Source organism: Sarcophilus harrisii, chromosome 3 (genome assembly GCF_902635505.1).
Source record: "Sarcophilus harrisii chromosome 3, mSarHar1.11, whole genome shotgun sequence".
NCBI classification, from domain to species: Eukaryota; Metazoa; Chordata; class Mammalia; order Dasyuromorphia; family Dasyuridae; genus Sarcophilus; species Sarcophilus harrisii.
The window spans coordinates 525,793,814-525,813,980 of record NC_045428.1 but is presented as its reverse complement, the minus strand read 5'-3'; positions in this window follow the sequence as shown (position 1 = coordinate 525,813,980).

Here is a 20,167-nt window from a genome sequence, read left to right as displayed (position 1 = left end):
GTGGGGTGAGGGACAGCACAATATGCAATTATTTAAAATGAACAGAAATTCTGCCAAAGTCAGACTAAACATTTTTCATTAGGATATTTTCCCCGGGAAGATTTCTTCCATGAAATGATTTCCAATTTTTTCTAATGCAGTGAGGCTTTTTTCAGTGTGAACTAGTTCTATAAAAGAGAGGTAGAGAGACAGAACATTTATTGAAAAAGCAATTCACAATGCCAATAATTTTCTGCATCTCTTCTGCTATTATTGGCCACACCAGTTGGGGGAAGGGAGTTGAAAGGACAGGGGAGAAAGATCTCTCAGTCAGTTTTCAGTCTCTCAACTTCAGACTGCTGTGATCATGTAATCCTGTGTTTTTAACTTCAGCCCATTACCATGGAAGTAATTATGTAAAAAAAATTCAAAGTAGTGATTCTGATACAGAATCAAAAAAGACAGAAATCAGGCTCCAAGAAAAGAGGAATGCCAGAATGGAGGGGAGCAGTCAGAGAAGAAACATGGTAATCTGAATGTATCTATTATACTGGGGCCATCCATGGCAGAACTCAGAGCAGGGTCATTTATATATTTTTTCCGATTTCATGTGACTTGATTCCAACCCAGATACCAGGGGAAAAACCTTATTGTGGACAGCTCAGAAGGCTGGCATCATTTCTGTATTCTCAAGCACACTGGCTCCATTCCAAAACTCAATTTGATTTAATTAGGCACTATTACAGAAGGCAAACAGCATGCTGAAATCTAAGGGCTCCTGGATAAGTTCCTCCCAGAATCATTAGCCCAGCACCTCACTTGGTTCCACAGAGATCCTTTCTGGCTGTTCCAGATATGTTAGAATAGATGGTAAGAAAAATAATTCACTTATTTAGTTTCTTAATGTTTGCAAAAACATTTTCCTCATAACAATTACCCCTCTGCTGTCAAATCTAGCGTTTCTTCTACTAGGATCTACTTCCCAAAAGTAGATGGCTTCAGGCAAATATACATCTGTGTTGTCTAAAATGGATTAAATTTTGTGTTGTTTTAATGCTCTTCAGGGAAATTCTAAGAAATAGGAAATAAGACCAAAAAATAATTAGGTAGACTTTCAGAATTTCCATTACTAAGCAGCACAGGCATTCCCAGGGAAAATGCATGCCCTCCCTTTGGCACACACAGGTACTAACAGGTTTCATAGCTTATAAGGAAGGTGAGAGAAGCAGAATAGGATGAAACAGGTGAACACAACACTTGTACAATCTCCTATATAGACTGAAGCTCTGTTATACTTGTGTACAGTGTATTGGTTAACACAATGGAAAAAATCATTCTGTGTGAGTCTAGAGACATGGATTCTAGCTCCTAAATGGCTCTGTAGCCTTAGCTGACTTATTATACCTCTATTTCCTCATCTGTGAAATGAATATTACAAAATAGAATTCAAAATTTGGAGATGGCCTAGTTTAACATCCTTGTGTTTCAGCTTTAACAATAATCTCCATTGCACTACTTTGCTAATCAAATAGAATGTCTTGTCCATTTTTAAGAACTTTGATCTGTTAGCATAGCTCTATCCTTGTACTCTATAAAGTTATTGCTGTCACCCAAAGATTTATTCAATGCCCAGTATGTGCAAGTCATTGTATATTTCCTAGTATTATTTTTTTTATTTCTGTATTCAGTACCACATTAATTCCATTAGTGATTATCACTACAAGAAAATATTCAGGGTTAATCCCACATCTTTTATGGAAAGTGTTTAGCACAATTTGTGGCACATAGTAAATATTCAATAAATGCATGTTCCCTTTCCTCCTAAGATAAAGAGAAAACTGAAAACAACAACAAGGAATATCAGTAAAGCTATTGGTCCCATTGCCTAACCACTATGGCAACTAGATGATTGATTGGAAATATAGAATGCTAAATGCTAAAGTTGAAGTCAGAAAACTCTGAGTTTGAATCCTGTCTCAGGCATTAGCCAGGTGACCCTGGACAAGTCACTTAACCCCCAGTCTCACTTTCCTCATCAGCATAATGGGAGAGTTGAACTCAATGGCTTTTAAAGGTCCTTCTAGCTTGAAATCTAAGATCCTAGGATCTTATCACCCCTAGTAGAAATAGATGTAAGACCCATAGAATATAGAGGATTATTAAACAGAGTAAATGATTTGTGATTGGACGCAACAGCTATCATAGACCTAAAAAAGAGTAACCAGTAGATTTAATACCTAATTATCCCCCAAATAGTCATTTATTTCTACATCTGATCCAAAAATTCAGTACCTGTGTTTGTGGGACACTTTTTAGCGACCCCATAAACTGTTATAAAACCCTAAATCGATTTCAAAGGCAAATAAAATGAAAATAGACTTTAAAGTTCCAGCAAATCCTTTTCCTCCTGGTAGATGACCTATTGTTTTCTTGTGTTAGAGGCCAGACTATTCTCAACAATCATAAACCCTGCTTAACTAGGAAGTCCTCAGATTTGTAAAGCTAAGTATGGATGCCCCTAAAGGTCACACATGTGGAGATGGCCTTGAGATAGCTACTTTTATCTGAGTGGACTTAACCCATGAGTCAGAGCCTAGGTAAATATCTTTTCATTCTACCAAAGGCCATAACCCTCATAGGGCAGTTGACACAAACACCCACCACCTCAAACCACAGGATGTACTAAACAACTTTAATTTCTTTTTCATCAATGTGGATTTTAAAGGTCAACCTGAAAGTCAAGGTTCTGGAGACCCCAGAGTCCTCAAAAATAGGAATGATGTCTTATACTTCTGGGCTATTTAGGGCCATAAAAGGATATCAATTCTGGAATCAGAAAACTTGACCTCCAATCTAGCTTCTTCTACTTACTTATTTGTTAATGACCTTGAGTGAGCTGCCTTTCTTTTCTGGGCCTAAATTTTCCCATCTGTAAAATATGAGTATTGGAGTGATATCAGTAAATTCCATAACTATTACAGGGCTTAGTGTTCAAAAGCATAATAATTTCAATAAATATTTGTTGTTTTGAACATAAAGATACAGCGTCAAATCAATTCATTGTATTTGTTTTGAAATGCTTATTTCCTTCACAGTTTTATTCAGGTGTTACCTCCTCTGGGAAAAATTCTGATTTTGTATCCCCCAACTCAAAGGGAAATCCCCCAAATTTCTTTAAATTATCTTTTTTGGGTTCAGCCCATACACTCTCCTAATGATGATGTTATTTTTCTTCCTTGGATCCCTAATTCCTTGAAAAGAACTTAATAAGTATCTTTCTTTGCTGAAAGAGACCCTGGAGATCATCTCATCCAGCAACCTTATTTCATGGACAAGGAAACTCCCTACCTAAGAAGGATCTTCTGAAAATTATATGAGGTAAGGTACTTTACAAACTTTAAAATTTATATACAAATCAGCTGTTACACCTAGTGCTTTGTATCTCTCTGGTGCTTGTATCCTATTTTCATAAAACTACAGCATTTCAAAACTGGATGGGGCTTCCAAGAACATTCTAGCCCAATGAGAATCGGAATCACTTTCCTACAACCTAAGAAGAGATCATCAGAGATCTCCCATGAATTTCACTCCATTTCACTTTTGTAGAATCCTAATCATTGTTTTCTAAGTCAAATCTAATTTTGTATTAGTTTTTCTGTGTTAACATTCTACTATGAAAGTTCCATGAAAATAGAAGTCAAGTTTTACCTAAGCTTCCTAGTTCTCTAACATCTACCAAAATACTATGCATGTATTAAATACTTAACAATAAACATTTGTTGAATTTAAATTGAGTTGAATTGAATTGACCTAGAAAGTCTTCTCCCATCTGGGAGAGTTCTGGGGAACTCCTAATCCTAAACTCGCCTAATTCATTGGCAATTCATTTAGGAAAGAGCATACTAAACCTATCCAGGAGACCCCAAAATCTGTTCTGTCATTTCAAATGCAGTACATAATTTGAGGTCCAGAAACTGCTTTCAAAATATATTTTGATAATATTTCAAAAGAATTGGTTTCCTGTAATCTATATACTTTATTTTATGCTTTTGAAACTATTATTCTCAGAAAGGGTCTTTAGATTTTGCCAGCCTGCCAAAGGAATCTATTATACAAAAAAAAAAAAAAAAAAAATTAAGAAAGCTTGGATTAGGCACTTAATTCAATTGAATTAAATAGATACTTATTAAGTTCTTTTCAAGGAATTAGGGATCCAAGGAAGAAAAATAACACAGGGCCTGCCCTGAAGGTTTACAATGTACAGGAGTGGGGCAGGGAATATTACATGAAGACATGAAGTAGAATGTGACTAGCAGAGGACCACACAAAATATAATAAAATTTGAAAAGAGAGAGATAACATTTTCAGGTAGTAGAATCCCCAGAGGAGGGAGCACCTAAGCTAGACCTTAAAGGAAGAAAGGAATTTCAATAGGAAAAACTGAGGAATGAGGGCTTTCCAGGCCTAGGGGAAAGTATGGAAAAAAGGGAAGTCAAAGAAATGCCTTTTCCTCCCTAATAAACAATACTAGGATTAGGAAACTCACTTTTATATCTAACATAAACCTTGACTTCTATTAATGAAATCCATCCCTAAGAATTATTTTAATACAGAATGGAAGCTCTGAGTGGAAACTTTAGAAATCCTTCACTCTAATACTCTCATTTTCAGAGGAGGAAATTGATGATTAGAGAGGTGAAGAAGGGGCTTGCCAAAAATTATGTAGCATATTACACCAGAACCTAAATTCTGATTCCCAGTTCAGCCCTCCAGTATTCTACCACACTCACTCAATATAGGAGAAGAACAGTCAGTCATACTGCTTTATGTAACCCACCTGGAGACAATGATTAATTGTCACTTAGCTTTCTTTTCTCCAGGCTAAACAATCTTACCTATATGTGCTTTTCCTCGGAAGTCTTATTTTTCCAGTCCCCTTGAAACTTTCCAATAAAATTTGTTTTTAAGTCACTCAAAGATTCACTCATCTCCAATATACAGATGAGCTGCCCTTATTGCTCTAATTAACTGATCCTTCCTTGTTTGATCCTCTATTTCATTGTGGCTGGATGAATACAGAGCTTGAATTCACAGAACTCATCCAAGAAAGCTCACCCAAATTCCCTTAACAGTAGGGTGACATGCACCTAGTATCAATTTCTTTGGGAACCATTGGGCATAGAGAATATCAGATAGCAAAGCCTTTTTTTAAGCTCTTTATTTTCAAAACACATGCATTTTCAACATTGATTCTTGTAAAACCTTGTGTTCTGAATTTTTTCTTTCTCCCTTCCCCCATCCCCTCTCCTAGATGATAACTAATTCAATATATGTTAAACATATGTAATTCTTCTGCATATAATTCCATATTATCATGATGCACAAGAAAAATGAGATCAAAAAGGAAAAAAATAAGAAAGAAAACAAAAAGCATGGAAACAACAATAAAAAGAATGAAAATACTATGTTGTGATCCACATTCAGTCTCCACAATCTTCTCTCTTGGTGCAGATGGCTCTTTCCATCATAAGACCATTAAAATTGGCAAGAATCACCCTGCTGTTGAAAAGAACCATATCCATCAGAATTATAAACACATTTTTTAAAAAAAGCATTTGTGATGTACATAGAAATGACATTTCTATAATCTATAAACTCTTTTCTTACTTTTAAGTCATATTTTCCACTATTTTTACCACATTTTTCACTAACCTCCTCCAAGTCCCAGATTTATATTGAGGTTATCGAATATTAAAGGGTACTTTAAAATATACTTTTATTTAGAAAGTCTTAATAAGTTCTTTATATAATTTATCTGCTTTCTCATATTCAGTAATAATTATTGTTAGACACTAATACATTGTTGGCATAGTTGTGAACAGATTCAACCATTCTGGAGAGCAATGTGGAACTATCTAATTGTACATATCTTTTAATCTAGCAGTGTCTCTACTGGGCCTGTATCCCAAAGAGATTATAAAGGAAGCAAAGGGACCCGCATGTGCATAAATAGTTGTGGCAACCCCTTTTGTAGAAGCAAGTAACTGGAAACTGAATGGATGCCCATCAGTTGGAGAATGGTTAAATAAGTTATGGTATATGAATATTATGGGATATTATTTCTCTATAAGAAATGGTCAGTAGAATGATTTCAGAAAGCCTGAGAGACTTACATGAACTCATGCTAAGTGAAGTGAGTAGAACCATGTACACAGAAACAACAAAATTATGCAATGATCAACTTTGATGGATATGGCTCTTTTAAATAATGAGGTGATTCAGGCCAATTCCAATAGACTTGTGATGGAGAGAACCATCTTCATTCAAAAAGAGGACTGTAGGAATTGAATGTAGATCACAACATAGTATTTTCATCTTCTGTGTTATTGTTTGCTTTTTATTTTCTTTCTAATTTGTTCTTCTTTTTTGATCTCATTTTTCTTGTGCAGCATAATTGTGGAAAAATGTATAGAAGAATTGAATATATTTAACCTATATTGGATAACTTTCTGTCTAGGGGAGAAAGTGAAGGAAAAGAAGTGAGAAAATTTGGAATTTTGAAAATAAAAATATATATTATTTAAAAAATAATTATTGTCATAAAAACTATATCATCATGATCATCTCTTTAAAAAAAACAAATATTCTTCATAAGAACTTTAATAGGAGGCTACATGTCCCATTCAGTGATATTCCTTGTTGCCTTTAAATATATGTTAATATCAACACTACTCTTTTCTTTATCTTACTCTCTTATGAGAGCTTCTGAACTATTTTTTACTGGAAACTTCCTCTTTTCTTCTGACTTCTTTTTCAGTCACAATACCAATTTTTGTATGATTAAGAATTCAGTTCTCACATTTATAGTATAGGGTGTTCAGGAAGAATTAGCACCTCCAGTGTGAGGGCTGCTGAACATTTTTTTGGGTAGCTTATCTACTTTTGACATTTACCTGTCACCTAGTCCTCACCTGTGGCTCCAAGAAGCTATTGCATGCAGTAGCCACACTCTCGTAAAACTGTCTCAGCAGATAGCCTAAATCAAGTTAAGGGTAACTGACAAATCCCAAACTCATCAGTGATTTAGGAGAATGTCTACCCCAAGCATGTGAAGACTTCCTGCAGTGGGATGGGTAGATAAGAACAATTTGTACTAAAGGCCATGAAGGGCTTAGAGCTTGATCAAACATCAAAGCCACCAAGGACATCCATTGTACACCAGACCGTTGCTAGTCACCTTGACTTTTCTCTTGCTCCTGGACTTTGATGACTTTGGAAGAGAGTGGGTGGTTGATGATTTTGTGCAACTCTGCCTCACTTAAATCCAATTTAAACATGTCATAACCCATCATTCACAATTTTTACCCTAACATCATATTATAATTGGTCCTCTTTGAAAATGAAGGATGAGCAACAACAATTTCTCTGGATTCTGCACTGAAAACAGAGACAGTGTTTCTTCTATTATCAGCAGCAGTCTGGATATTACATGCCACTGGTACTCTGAAATCTAAACAATGGTGCAGAATGAACCTTGGACTCACAATCAGGTTTTCTTTCCAGTTCTACAACTAACCAACAGTAAGTGAACAAGTCACTTAACTTTTCTAATTTTTAGTTTACTCCTTTTTAAAATAAGGGATTTTGATCAGACAATATCTTTATTTTTTATGCAAAAATAGATTTCAACATTCACTCTTGCAAAACTCTGTGTTCCAAATTCCTCTCCTTTACTTCTTCCTACCTTCTTCCCTAGAAAGCAAGCAATCAAATATAGATTACACATGTACAGTTCTTATAAACATATTTTCACATTTATCAAGCTGCACAAGAAAAATTAGATCAAAAAAAGAAAAAAAGAAAAAAAAAAGCAAGCAAATAACAACAAAAAAGGTGAAAATGCTATGTTGTGATCTGTACTCATCCCCCACAATGCTCTTTCTGTGTGTAGATGCCTCTTTTCATCACAAGTCTATTGGAATTGGCCTGAATCACCTCATTGTTGAAAAGAGCCAAGTCCACTACAGTTGATCATCACATAATCTTCTTGTTGCTGTGTACAATATTCTCTTAGTTCTTTTCACTTCATTTAGTATTAGTTCATACAAATCTCTCCAGGCCTTTCTGAAATCATGCTGTTAATTGTTTCTTACATAACATTCATATACCATAATTATTCAGCCATTCTCCAATTGATGGGTATCTACTCAGTTCCCAGTTCCTTGCCACTACAAAAAAGGCTGCTATAAACATTTTTGCACATGTGGATCTTTTCTACTGTTTTATGATCTCAGATGTTCTCTTAAAAGCTCTATCATTCTGAAATTCTATTGTTGAACAAAATTCCAAAATTTTAATTTAAAAAGATACATATTTGTCTGTCTTCCTATATATCTGATTTTTTTTTAAAGCAGCACAAGAAATCCGTATACAGAAGTCCAATTACTTGGACTAGAAGCTAGCATTGGCCTCAATCTTATGAAATGCTAAAATTATCCCCTGTTCCTCCGAGTATTATTTAAAGTTCCATATGTTTCCTATCTCAGCAATCTAGCAATTCATCAATCTGTTTACATACTGATGTTATACTTAGATTGATATTTAACTCTCAGGCAGAATCATTGACTTGAAAAGATTTGCAAACGACTGTTATTCAGTAATAGAATTGAGATTACACTAGGTGGAAAATTAGAATCACTTATTTACAAATCATAGTATTTTTAAAATATACACAAAACCCCACATCTTACTCTACATACACACAGAGTTGGTTGTGCTGGAAATTTCCAGGCAAATGCTGAATGCTGGTCTACTAAATAATAACTGAGACAAGGATATAAGCACTCCTATATATCCTTGTGTCAAAAACTCTTGAAACAAAATATTTGGGATATTTTCTCACTCTTTTGACAAAGTCTTTATCCAGACAGACAGGGACATTTATCTATGGTACCTTCCAGTATTCTGAAATTGACTCTCTAATAAGTATAAGCAAGGCTATAATTTGCAATGTTACAGAAAAATATTTTATCAAAAGAAAGGGAGCAACACAGAAAAATCATTGGTCCCAGAGACGTACACAAATCTTCAGTCACTAACAAGGACTAATATAAAACTACCAACTCTCCTACTCTAGTCATGGCTTGATACTTACTCCCACCATTTGAAAAATTCAGGGGAACAATGCTCTATCTTCCCAACTATCTTCATGGCTCTGTAGATTCCCAATTTTCTAGTTCCATCTATGCTGGAAGTTTCTTGGGCCCTTGAATCTTTCCACATTCAAATCTCCAGGCTTCCTTTTGTTCACTGGTTGCCATTGCACATATAATACATAATCTTCCTTACTTTTATCTTCTTAATATTCTCTTAGTTTTTAGCTCCATCCATCACCCTGCCCCATTATAGTGGAGCAAATCTATTTTATTTCCTCCATTTAAATTTCCCCAATCAACAGATTTTCGGGCTCTGAAAATTATAGCAAAAGCCACATATAAGGTTTATACTGGTCTTGAGTTGAAATCTGGCCTCAGAAACTTAACAGCTGTGTGACCTTAGCAAGTCACTTAACAAGTCTCTCTGCCTCAATCTGTCAAGTCATTCTACCTCAATTTCCTCAACCAAGAAAGGGAAATAACAAAGCATGTATCACGCAGAGTTGTTGTGAAGATCAAAAGAGATAAGATGTGTAAAACACTTTTCAAACCTTACAATGCTATATAAATGTCAGTTATTGTTACTTACGAAAACATATGGATTAAATGATAATAAAATCATCTAGCATTTAAATGTTTGCCATATGCTAGGCATTATGCTAAGTGCCTAGAATACACCAAAAAAGAAAAAAATAAAATAAAACCCAGTCCCTGCTCTCAAAGAGCTCACAATCTAATGGAGGAGGTGACATAAAAACAATCATAATGAATTTAAGATAAATTGGCTATAGTCCCAATGGAAAAATACAAAAATTAAGGACAAAAATCTTAAAGAAATTGGGACTTAGCTGATATCTGAAGAATCCAAGAGATGGACGGAATTTCAGCTATGAGATCAACCAGTCAAAATGCTCAGTTGGAAGATAAAGTGTTGTGTTCAGGGAACAGTTGGCTGAATTGCAGAGAGCCTGGAGGGAAGTAAAATATAAAAAGACAGGAAAGGGAAGAAGGGTCCAGATTACTACGGAATTTAGTAGCCCAACAGAAGACTCTGTATTTTATTCTGGAGGTAATAACAATCCACTCAACTTTATTGAATGATAGAGAGCTATGGTCAGATTTGTAATTTAAGAAGATCAATTGGACAGCTGATTGGATGATAGATTAAAATGAGAAAGAACTTGAGAGAGGATGACAAACCTGCAGGTTATAAACAATATTTCAGAGATAAAATATCTGGGCCTGCGTTATTGTGGTTGCAGTTTTCAAGGAGAGAAAGGGACATAAATAAGATGTTAAGGAAGATAAAAAGGGCAGGACTTGATGACTGATTGGATTAGGGAAGTAAGAAAGAGTGAGGAATCAAGGATCACCCTAAGTTATGAATTTGAATGAATGAGAGAATGGTGGCAACTTCAATAGTAATAAGGAATTTTGAAAGAGTTTGAGGAAAAGATAAAGAATTTAGTTTGGGATTGAAGTGAATTTAAGATATCCACAGTTTGAGATGTCCAGTTTACTGTTGAAGCTATGAGACTGAAGATCAGGAGATAAATTAGAGATAGATAAGTAAACATAAGAATCACAAGAATCTTAGATGTGATAATTGAGTTAATGAGAGTTGATGAAATCATTGTGAAATAGTATGCAGGTTAAAGAGAAGAGGGAAAGGGTCAGAGCCCCATGGAACATTTAAGATTAGTAGACATGATCTGATTGAAGATGTAGCAACAGAAGGGAATTTTTTTCAAATAAGGAGGAGGACGACCAGAAGAAAAGAGTATCCCAAAATCCAGAGAAAGAAGATTTTCAAAGGAACAAGCCTGTTAGTACAAGAGAAGGTGTTCATTAGAGTACTGTAAGGATCTGTGCTTGGCCCTGTGCTGTTTAACACTTTTATTAATAACTTAAATAAAGATGGCATTCTCATCAAATTTGCAGATGACAAAAAAGCTTCTCTCCTCTGATACTAGCCAACATATTGATTGAGTCAGGAACCAAAAGGATCTTGATAGGGTAGAGGCTGAATTATACAAAATAAAATTCAGAAGGGATAAATGTAAATTATAAATGCAAACTGGGTACAAAAATTAATCTCACAAACATAAAATGGGGAGGTTTTGCTAGACAGTAGTTCTGAAAAAAAACTGTCAGTCTTAATAGATTTGATGCTAACATATGTCAACTGAGTGATGTGAAAACCTAAGAAGTTAATGCATCTTAGGCTACTTTAGGAATGATATAACTGCCAGAATTAATAAAGTGATAATCTAACTGCATCCTGTTCTTTTTGACCACATCTGGAATATTGTTTTCAGTTCCAGAAATCACTATTTAAGAAGATTGCTAAAAACAACAACAACAACAACAACAACAACTGAAAAATATCTATAGGAAGTCAACCAAGATGACAAAGGACCTTAAGGCCTTATGAAGATCAGGAAAAAGAAACTAAGAATGTTCAGTGTGGAGAAAAAAAAATAGGAGATAATTTGATAAATAATTATATGAAGGAGAGATTAGACTTTATTCTGTTTGATCTCACATGATAGGTTGAAGTTACAAAGTGGGAAATTTAGGCTTGATATCAAGAAAAATTTCCTAAAAATGGAAGCCATTCCAAAGGGAAATGGGTTGCCTTGATTGGTGATAAGTTCTCTCTCTTTGGAAGCCTTCAAGAGTTTTAATGACCACTTGTTAGATATGTTATATTGGGTATTCCTTTGGTGTAGGTGCTGGATTAGATGATTTCTGAAGTACCTTCAAATTCCAAATTCTGAGTTTCTGTGAAAAAGATGTTTGGAAACACATTGGTTATCAGACTCAATCCCAACTGATGAGTTAAACCATTTTTCAGTCATGTCCAAAATTCCATGACCCTATTTGGGGTTTTCTTGGAAGAAATACTAGAGTGATTTGATATTTCCTTCTCCAGCTCATTTTACAGATGAAGAAACTAAGGGAAACAGGCTTAAATGATTTGTCTGGGGTGACATAGCTGCTAAGTATCTGAAGCCATTTGAAGTCACAAAAATTCGTCTTTCTGACTATGCTCAGTACTCTAACCACTGTATCTCCTAGTTCTCTGTCTCATGAGTACCTAAAGGCTATCAGTTAACACTAGCAGGCCAGGTGCCAGGTATTAACTGCTGGGAACTCTAGTGAAAATATACGAGGCATAAAAAAAATTTTTTTAAAAAGAAAAGAAAATATACGAGGCATGAATTTAACTGTTTCTGGTTGTTAGCTTCTCTCTTTTCTCTAAGAAATTGCTTCCAATTGACAAGCCACATTCTCTAGGGAATCCTATCCCAAATAATTTCTGCATTCTATTCTCCCTAGATATACACATTTGACTCATTTTGTGAATATCTTTACTTGATCTAATTTCTCAAGTTTCTGTTTGAATATGCTATTTTTCCCTTAGTGATTTAACCAGTTTTGCCTTGGACAGTTAGTAATAGTCTTTGTAGTGCTTAGCCCACCCACTTTCTGATTCTATTCAGGAGGCTATTGGGATATCTAGTGCTCCTATCATATGATATATGGTGTTTTTCCATTTATTAAATTCAGTGATACTGAGTTTGAATAGCAGGTCTTTATCTTCACATAGGAGTTATTGATAATGAATTCAGACATCATAATGTCATTCAGCTCCAAAACAATTTTCTTGATCATTCTCCCTTTGTAATGATTCAATAGATGTGATTCTCCAGACCTCCATTCTTTGTAATGCCAGTCAGTGCTTAAGGTTTTATCTCAAACTTAAGTCTTGTGGCATTTTTTTTCACCGTTGACTTTTTAAGAGGTACCAATGTTTCTTTAACTAGGAGAATTTTTAAATTATTCTGATGAGTATTTTCTTCAAAATTGCAAAGTATAGTTCCATAGTCCTTCATTCCTCCCAGGTCAAGTACTTCTCTTAAATTACTTGGTCTTAGGATCTCAATCCTTCCTCAAGTCAATTTTAGAAGTACTTATACTTTTTAGTACTTATATGTTAAGTATTTCTCCCACAACAGATTGCAAATTTCAGAGGCTCCATGACGCTGAACTAGTGATGTTAACTATTTAGATTAGCCACCTTCAACCTGAGGAGTAAAGGAGGAATGAATATAGAGACATATAGAATGTCTGAAAATATACACCTTTCTTCCCTTGAATCTAAAGAAATTTTACCAATTTCTTTGTTAAGGTTTATTTGAGACTTACTCAAGATCAGTATAAGAGGCTCTAGTTCTCATGGGCAAACTCAACAACAACAACAAAAATCAGAGTCCCTAATGTCTGTGGACCATCTGTTAGCTGGTCTATATATAGGTAGAGCCAACTTTTGTGGAGAAGTTACATACATGGTTTCATTTAGCTAAGCCTGGGAAAGATCTTACTTAAAAAGACCAAGATCTCTTCCTGCATCCTGGGCCATTGTAATTTTTCTTCACTTATGTCTCTTCACTGAATTTTGATGAATCTGGAGGAGAAACTAAGATTGATAATTTTGCAAACTCTGTCTTATTTAAATCCAACTCACTTGCAAGTTAAGGCATCTCCCTCCTTTTCTAGAACATGGAATAGCAATAACAGCAGACAAGAATAAGAGACATGGGAGAGTTGATAAGACAGAATGCAATTTGTTTTCTTATACCACACTTGTATAAGTGGGTATAACCACTTGGCTTGTATCTTACTCAATAAGCTTATACACAGATCACTGAGTGTGAGACTGTTTCTGTTCTTGAAATTGTGAATCTAGTTAGCACAGTTGGGTAGACCTAGGTAAAGTAATAAGTCAAAGAGCCATTACATTGAATTCCCAATCCCTATATTTTTTCCTGCCTGCATTTTGGATTTCCTTCACAGGTTAATTGTACAATATTTCAGAGTCCGATTCTTTTTGTACAGTAAAAATGGTTTGGTCATATATACTTATTGTGTATCTAATTTATACTTTAATATATTTAACATCTACTAGTCATCCTGCCATCTGGGGGAGGAGGTGAGGGGAAGGAGGAGAAAAATTGGAACAAAGGGTTTGGCAATTGTCAATGCTGTAAAATTACCCATGCATATAACTTGTAAATAAAAAACTATTAAAAAATTAAAAAAAAATAAAGTAATGTCAGAACTACTATATTCTTCATATTTTTCTAATCCCCTTCCATAGGCAGTTCAAACTCCAATGGTTTATTACTGAGTATACTTTCAGGAAGCAGTTCAAGTTGACAGGACCTTTCTTTAAATATATCTGGCACATCATTCTTATCAATATCAGCTACCATTTGGGGTTAGTGGAATCTTTCTCATTCAACCGAGAGTCATTATGAAAGACTTTTATGGTGATTGACCCCAACAATTATCTTTATGTACTTCATAGAGAGTCTCTTAATATTTAATAGAATATTTCATTAGTAAATTTTCATTTCTTCCATCTCCATAATAGTGCTTTGGCTTCAGGTGAAAAGGGTGAACTTCCCTGCGATGTATATATCACATATAGATCTCTGATCTCTCATTTATCATCTATAGATCTGTAATCCTATAGTAGAAATCCCTCACATCATTTCATTTTAGAAACTATTGAACCAAACAAATAACATAAACCTCATTCAAAAAAGGTAAGAACATAACCCATTAACAGTCAGTGATTTTCTGCTTGGCTGTGATTAAGTGACTCAGGACATTTATGTTCCTAGGAGATTCTCTGGGGGGAATTCCATACTCTAAATTATTTTCTTATATCAGACACCTTACTCTTTTTGAGTCATACCCTTAATCATTGAATGAGCATTGCTTCCATCAAACTGAGACCTAGGAAAGATCTTAGCTTAAAAAGGCCAAGGTCTCCTGTTGCATCCAGGATCATTTGTAGTATTCCTGATCTTTATCTACTGAACCCAGATGGCTCTGGAGGAGAGAGTGAGGCTAGTGACTTTGCAGAGCCTCCTTCACTTAAATTCAATGCACTTACAAATCATTGGATTACCTTATTCATAATGTCCCCTTGGAGAACAAAAGATAAACAAGAATTGTGGTGATCCTAAATTCCATGGGAGAAACCAGCCACATTTATATGGTCTCTTCCTGGTCTTTATTTTATACTGAACTCTTGGTAATATTCCATTTGGCACTCTGTAGGATGTAGGTTAATGGATTTTCATCATCTTCCCACATCATAGCTTTCCTTCACTCACATAGTCTTAAAACTTTTCAATGATAACCTACTACAGGTCAAAAACTATAACTTGTGGGCAGGATAATTGGTTTCAATGTCAAGGTGATAAATACAATAACCTTTAGTAGCTATCACTTTTCTTTACAAAGTTGCTTCTAAGCCACCCAATTTAGTACCTGTGGGTATTATAAAGGACTTTTTGGATCATTAAAAGCTTAGGGAATGTATTGGTTAGGTATGTCAATTAATTAGGTTGAACTCAATTTTATTCCTCATTCCAGTGATCCAAAGAGTAGCAAGGCACAGTGTTGTGCCCTTTGACTAGGTTAAAATTTTTGAAATTTGATTCTATCTTTTTGCTTCTTGCCATTAAGGTAGTTATAAGTAGAACTGTGGGGAGGAAAAGACCTAGTTTTGTTTAAATCACATGGCACTTCATCTTCCTTCCTTTGCCCCTTTACTGGAATTTGCTTACTGGTTTTTCTGCCTCAAAGAATCCCTCTTTTCCTTCATCACAGCTCATGTAGCAACTTCCACATAAACTCTTTCCTAATCTTTGATTTCAACTGTCTCTTCTTATTTCTCTATACTGTCTTACTTGATTATCTTATTAGCTCCCATGGATTCAATCATTTTCTCTATGTAGATGACTCTCAAAATTATTTGTTTAACCTCTCTCCATCTACAGACTTGCATCTCTAACTGCTTGTTGGGCATCTAAAATTACATGTCCCATGGATATCTAAAATTAAATATTGTGAGTTAAATTCATTTTCTTTTCCAGGCATAAAGGAAACCAGGAAACTAGGTTGCAGAATGGATAGAGTTCATGAATTCAGGAAGACTTGAGTTCAAATTTAACCTTAGACATTTGCTAGCTGTGTGATCCTGGTCATGTCACTTAGCTCTTGTCTGTCTGACTTTCCACAACTGGAAAATGGGATTAACAATAGCACCTATCTTGCAGGGATGTTGTAAGAATCAAGTGACAATTATATTTGTTAAATAATTTGGCACAGTGCCTGGCACATAATAGACATTATAATAAAGCTAGATGTTATAATTATTTTTGTTTTGGGGGAAAATAAAAATAATTTTAACAGCTAGCTTTATTATTTTTATCTATATAAATAATCATATATATATATGATTATTTTTATTTTCCCCCAAAACCTTTCCTCTTTCCTAACTTATTATTTTCATGGAGGGTACCACTGTCTTTTGAGTCATTTTGACTAAAAGTCCGGGTGTAATATCTCATACCTCAATTGCAACCATCTACATATAAATTTTGTCACCAAGTCATATGGTTTCAACCTTTACGATATCCTTTGCACACTCATCCTTCTCTCTATTTGGTCACCACTCTGAAATAGACTCATTAGCACAAGCCTAGACTATTGAAATATTGCTTTAGTTGGTCTTACTGGTGCCTTAAGTCTATTCACTCCAGTTCATCCTTTACTCAGTTGTCAAAATGATCTTATTTTAAATGCTAGGTCTATTCATGTCATAAATCTGCTCAGTAATCACTAGTGATTCCCCATTAACTCTAAAATCGAGTATTAAATCCTCTATTTGTCTATTAAAGCTTTACATAACCTGGCCCCTTTGTACCTTTACAATATTCTATGTACTCGATTGTTCTTTCTCCTCTCTGTCTCCCAACTTCATGCCTTTTCACTGGCTGGCCTTCATCCTTTGACTGTTGTCCTTCCCTGTGTCTCTCTCTCTCCTGGTACCCATGTCACCTTCCAATAGCAGCTCAGATCCCAGCTTCTGTCAAAAACATATATATATATATGTATGTATGTATATACATATATGTGTGTGTATGTGTGTGTGAGTGTGTAATATATGTATGTGTGAATATATAATATATGTATATTATATATCTATATATAATAAATGGGTGGGTAGATGGATAGACAGGAAAGGCAAGCAAGCAGGCAGACAGGCAGACAGAAAGACAGAGACAGACAGAGAGAGAGAGACAGAGACAGAGAGAGCTAGAGACAGAGAGAGGGACAGAGAGAGACACACACACAGAGCCTGAAAGGTTCATATCTAAAGACTGAGGGGCCTTGTGACATACCCCAGATTTAGCAGTTTTCTTGGATAAGTGAAGACAGATTTTTTATCTTTCTTCTCATAAAGTTTTGAAACTGGTCTTGAAATTGTAAGCAGTTATGGAAATGAATGGAGCAAATATATAAAACCACCTGTATCCCGCTGGTGTAGGAGCAATATAAACATTATAGAACAAGATTAGGTTTCTTCCTAATAGGATCTCCCTTTGTTAGGTTCCTTAGTCTTCAGATATAAACTTTTCCAGCTCCCCAAAGGATACTGATAAAGGAGAAGACTTGCAGGGATGGGTTTCAAAGAATCTTTATGTATCTATAATTTGCTGCTTCACCCAATCATTTTTTAAGATGAGATTGTTTAGTTTCCAATTACTTTTTGGTCTATTTCCCCCTAACTTTTTGTTGAATGTAGTTTTTATTGCAATGATCTGAAAAGAAAGCATTTACTATTTCTGCTTTCTTGCATTTAATTTTGAGGTCTTTATGTCCTAATATATGGTCAATTTTTGAATAGGTTCCATGAACTGCTGAGAAGAAAGTATATTCCCTTCTATCTCCATTCAATTTTCTCCAAAGATCCAACATACCTAATTTTTCTAATATTCTATTTACTTCTTTAATTTCTTTCTTATTTGTTTTGTGGTTTGATTTGTCTAATTCTGAGAGTGCAAGGTTGAGATCTCCTACTATTACAGTTTTGTTGTCTATTTCTTCTTGCAACTCTCTTAACTTCTCCTTTAGGAAGTTGAGTGCCATACCACTTGGTGCATATATGTTTAATATTGATATTGCTTCGTTGTTTATGCTACCCTTTAGCAGGATGTAGTTTCCTTCCTTATCTCTTTTAATTAGATCAATTTTTACTTTTGCTTGATCTGAGATAAGGATGGCTACCCCTGCTTTTTTGACTTCACCTGAAGCATAATAGATTTTGCTCCAGCCTTTTACCTTTACTCTATATGTATCCCCCTGCTTTAAATGTGTTTCTTGTAAACAACATATTGTAGGGTTCTGACTTTTGATCCAGTCTGCTATCTGCCTCCTCTTTATGGGGGAGTTCATCCCATTCACATTTACGGTTAGAATTACTAAATCTGTATTTCCTGCCATCCTAATAACCCCAGATTGTGCTTTACTTATTCTTGCCTCCCCCAACCCTCTTTCCCCCTTTTAAACTTATGTACCCCTCTTGTATCACGATACTTATCCTCTTTATAATCCCTCCCTCCCCCCCTTTGAGTCTTTCCCCCTTCCTTCCCTTATTACTCTTTTTCTTTTCCCTTTTCCTCTCCCCCGTTTTTAATGAGGCGAGAGAGAATTTTCTCTAAAACAAATGTCAATTATTTTTTCTTTGAGCCAACTCTGATGAGAGTAAGATTCACACAATGTTCCTCCCCCTCTCTAAATTCCCTCAGATATGATAAGTTTCCTTAGCCTCTTTGTGGGATTGTGGTTTCCCTCTTTTTATCCCTCCTTCCCACCTTGTTCTGCCATCATCCCTTTTCCATATCTACTTCCCTTTTTTATGTTATATCAGTACAATCAAATTATACATGTATTCTTTTTGTATATCCACAACAGAAATACAATTCTCAAGAGTTATTTTTACCTTTTCTGCATCTCTTGAGTTCTATTCTTGGAGATCAAATTTTTTGTTTAGTTCTGGTTTTTTCTTCAGAAACAAATGGAATTCATTTGTTTCATTAAATGACTGGACACTATTCTTGGACTGGTTGTCTCAATTGTACCTGGGTCTGGATTAATCAAAGCAACTGTTTCCTCTTCTCTCCTGGTATCCATGATCTCACTGGAGGTTTCAGGTCTATTCCATTATGAGAAGTCCTTTTTCCTAAAAACCACTTAAACCTAAAAACCCTATAGGATAGATCCTCTCAGGCTCTATACTATAAGCTCAAAGTTCCTATAATGACCAAGTGTAATGATCCTCAGAAATATCCTCTTAATCACAGTTTGAGGTATAATCTAAACCAGGGATTCTTAACCTGGAGTATGTGCCTTTTAAGAAAAAATAATATGATGATTTCAGCGTTATTGCTTTCCTTTGTGATATTATATATTTTATTTTATGTATTTCAAATTATTTTCCTAGAAGGGGTCCCTCAGCTTTGGCAGACTTCTCAAGGGGTCCATGACACAAAAAAAATTAAGAAGACCTGCTCTAAATCTCAAAAATTATAGTAATTTTATTCAAGCCATAGTCTCCTGAATTAAAGAGGCAACATAGCTTAGTGCATAATATGCTGGACTCAGAGTCATTAAGATGTAAGTTCATATCCTATTTCTGATAATTCTTAACTATGTGGTCCTGATCAAGTGAAAATATCTTTTGCCTCCATTACCCTTATCTGTTAAATTCAGGGGGAGGTAAGATGATTTCTAGGGCTCCTCCCAGCTCTGTCTATGACCCTAAGGATTTTGGAGGAAGAAATCTAGGGAGAATGATTGACTAAAATAGTCTCAGTCTCTTCAGTTTTCGTTGATGTCTATTCAACTAGTCTCTGACATTTATTATTGATTCTCACCTTAGCATACATATCCATCTGCTCTATTCTGATATTAAGTGATGAGACAACTCTTTCTGGTGACTTACTTTAATCCATAATCCAGTCAGGAAGATTTATCTTCCTGAGTTCAAATCTGGCCTCAGAGACTTTAGCTGTGTGATTTTGGGCAAATCACTTAACCTTGTTTGCCTCAGCTTCCTCATCTTAAAATGAACTGGAGAAGGAAATGGCAAATCACTCTAATATCTT